Genomic DNA, 3,482 nt, shown 5'->3' with positions numbered 1-3,482 from the left:
AGACTCTGGTCACAAAACAAAGAACACCGCAATTAACACTAATTGGTACCTTCCTTGATGCTTTGGCCAGGGAGAATGAACTGTCCCCTGCCTCCCTGGAGGCAGTCACTCTGGGTCAGAGGAAGAGGCCAGTGGGGATGTCGCATGGCTCACAGGACCTTCATGCCAACGGGAAATCTTGAATCAAACCCACTTCACATGGCATGAGGACTACCTGTTTTCTATGTGCTGTTTCTCCCTGGGTGGTCATATTTCTGCAAGGAGTGGAAACATGCAGACGTGCCCATGTGCACTCGATCATTGAAGCCGTTTGCTCACTTCCCTTTAATCAAAACCTTCTGCTCTTGCATTTTCTTTTCTGTTTGGTGACCGAAGCGAAGCTTCATGTGCCTTCACGTGGGAGTTAAGTGGGTCAGCGGGCTGCTTTGTTTGTGGCAGCTCTTATGTGGAAAAAGCCTGATGCAAAATGCTGAGGCTTGGCAGGAAAGTGCCAATTAAAGATAGCAGTGCAGGAGCATATTGTCTGAGCTGAAAGTGCTCGAATATGGGGCTGTGACAACTGTCATGTGCAAAGGGAAGAATAAGGAATTATTAAATCTAATGTTGATCTGAAGTAACCAGTGCTTTCCCTGTTTCAAGTGTTGGTTCTTGTGCACTATGGACAGGGAGTTTGTTCCCTGTTTCACAGGTAAGGTAAGGGAGGGTAGAGGAGGTGAGTTACACAGGGAGCCCGTGCCAGAGTGGGATCAACAGCACTCAGAAGATTGGTGCTCGGGATTCGCCTCGTGTTGGCCCATGTTATTTATCTTGGTGCCAGCAGCAATCCAGCCTTCCTCTTCGCACTGCACAGGTCTGTTCAGGTGATGTGTGCAGGAGATGTGAGTGCCAGGAGACAGCAAAGGGAGAGATGCAGTGTTACATCGTGGCGAGGGAAGTTGTTCTCCCCCTTAGCCGTGCAAGTAGTCAAGTTGGGGCTGCAGGTGAAGGAAATGTGGCTTTCTAATTCTGCGTGGCAGTGTGCAGGGAAGCAACCCAGGGACAGCCAGGCTTTGGTGCTGCTACCTCTGCTGTCATGGGCAACTACATCATCATACTATCATTCATCAGTGAACACGTTTCTACTTGGAGCACTCAGCCATCAGATTCCTGAGCAGACATTGTGCAAAATGGCCTGGAAGGAAAGGAGGAGAGCAGGTCACTCAGGTATAGTCAGTGTTTTCACTGAAATAGAAGCCTTTTCCCCTCCCAGTCCATCACTCTGCTTCCCCCTAGTTCTGTTTTATTGACGTGTTTTTGTTTGAAAGAGCAATATTGATAAATGAGGGCTAGAATATCCATACATTCCTTTATTTGAAAAAAAGCTTTCTGGCTTTACTTTGCCCTTCCTTACAGCCTTCTGTGCCCTCACTGCAGATGACCATAAGCTGATCTCCTGTTTCATCTTGCAGATGGACTGTGCTGTATTTTGCACGTGTATAGGCACACACCTCCTACTCATGAGGAAACAGACCTCTCCCAACGAGCAGGGAACAGTGTACTTTGCAGGTGGACTGATTAGAGAGAGATGTGCTGCTTTGCTGGGAACAGTATCCTCTCGGGAGACAGATGTTCCTGCCCTTGTGCTGCACTAGTCCTGCCTGTGCTGAAGATCCACGTGTGAGATAGGTAAGTAAATGCAGATCATTCAGAAATGAGAGCACAGTAAGGAGTAATTTTATTTAGGTGCATTATTTATAAGGGTGATGTCAAATGCCTGCTGTTAAACCACCGGTAGTGAAGTCCTTGTGAAGCACTCGCTTGTGTCAGTAGCAGCTCCTCTAGTTTCCGTCATTTAGAGATTCCTTCCTGTACACCAGGATGAATCTTCAAGGGCTGGTGAGAAGTAGCCCAGTTGTTACCTAACAGTAACTTTGGAGGAGCTGAGGTATCCATGCAGATTGGATTCCATCCAGAAACTTCAGTCTGGTTGCCCTTGGGGTATCCTGACATGCTTTAATGGTGGGTTTCCACCAGGAGCTGTCACAGACTATGGACAGCGTGCCATGAATGGTGCTATAGCTAATACAGATTGATGTCCCTGTGAAAGCTGAGGGACTGAGCCTCCTCTGAGCAGAATTAAAGAATATTGAGATGCTGTGAGACTCTAAAAGAAAGCTTAAAAAAAAAATCCATCAAAGGACAGTGTTCTACTAGAGAAAGCAGGATGAGGTGTGCAATATAGTGTGATACAGTGCAATAATATATGCAGTAGCAATTAATTTTAAGAAACCTAAAGGGCAAGAATCAGAACAGTGCCTTTACTGCCTGCTTTTAAAAAGCTTGAAGAAAACTTGCAGGTTACAATGTATTTTAGACTTCTTTTTCTAATGAAAATGAGACTTATGTGATCAGTCCGTTTGTCTGCTGCTATTCAGCTGTCAGGCTAGACCCCTCCTTTTTCTTCTCAACATTTAGGGAAGAGCAAAGAATCTCAAGTTTCATGAGAATTGGAGGAGAGAAATAGTCATTGCCAGGCTCGGGGAAAACCAGGAGGGAGCTGGGAGATGCTGTGGTTCCTTTGGCAGCAGCCTGCCGGTCGATCTGCACACGTGTACGGCCCTGGACTGACCGTACCTCATGCTGCCAGTGTCTCCTTCGAGGGCAGTGTCACTGGACACACAAAGGAAGGTAGGGGCTGCTGAGGGAGCAGGGTGGGTTAGAGGGACAAAGGACACAGTTTGGTAGGAAACCAGGTGTCATTAGTGCTGCTGCTCCTGGAGCAATTTGGTTATCTTAAAAATACAGGCTAAAAATCTCTGCAGGGAGCCAAGGAACTGGTCATGTAATAACAGAAAAAATCAGAACTGATTGAATGACAGAGAAATTTATTTTTTTGCAGAGACTCTATCTGTTTTATAATAAAAACATGAAGAAAACACATAGAGAAAGACTGTGTCCACGCTATTAATTTCAGTGAGGAAGCTTCTAAGTTTTGTGCAGTTGTCACCTGAAGTCTTGCAACAAAAGAGGCAGTTAAAATTATATTTTCTGTGCATGTTTTATCTACATGCGGGAAAAAGAGTACTTCAAAACCAAGCCAATTGCATCTCTTGGCATTTCTTTATGAAGCTTTGGATTGCCAGTGACCCTAAAATCACCAGAAGTAAGAATCTATGAAAAAAAGACCAAACACCCAATCATATCTGAAGGCAGTATTGAGAAATTTGCAAAGTAAATGCCTCTTTATCCTATTCACAGCAATTGTGTGATATGCAATTATTGATTTCTTACTGAAGCCAAATTAAATACTCCTTATCATAATTCAGCTTAGAATTTATTTGATCGATTTTTATCTATTTTTCTGTCTCAAAATGGAATGTGATGGCATTTTAGGTAGCAGGCAGGATTTATATTTTATCTAGTTTCTAAGAAAACTTTGCCTATAGTTCTAACAGATTCAGCTGTAGTGGAATGATTGGTGCTTTATTAATGTACTGATGATC

The 3,482-nt window shown here is 44.3% G+C and overlaps 1 long non-coding RNA gene across 1 annotated transcript; it reads left to right on the top strand.

Annotated features, from left to right (window-relative positions):
* The first annotated feature begins 1,451 nt into the window (after window positions 1-1,451).
* On the top strand, window positions 1,452-3,002 carry LOC113482228. The gene is made up of 3 exons (XR_003398799.1): window positions 1,452-1,665; window positions 2,455-2,667; window positions 2,879-3,002. It is a non-coding gene; the product is annotated as an uncharacterized LOC113482228 (long non-coding RNA).
* The last annotated feature ends 480 nt before the right edge of the window (window positions 3,003-3,482 follow it).

The sequence above is a fragment of the Athene cunicularia genome (assembly GCF_003259725.1).
Source record: "Athene cunicularia isolate RWA chromosome 7 unlocalized genomic scaffold, athCun1 chr7_part1, whole genome shotgun sequence".
Lineage (NCBI taxonomy): Eukaryota > Metazoa > Chordata > Aves > Strigiformes > Strigidae > Athene > Athene cunicularia.
Note: the sequence above shows the minus strand (reverse complement) of the source record. Positions and strands in the feature narration are given on the sequence as shown.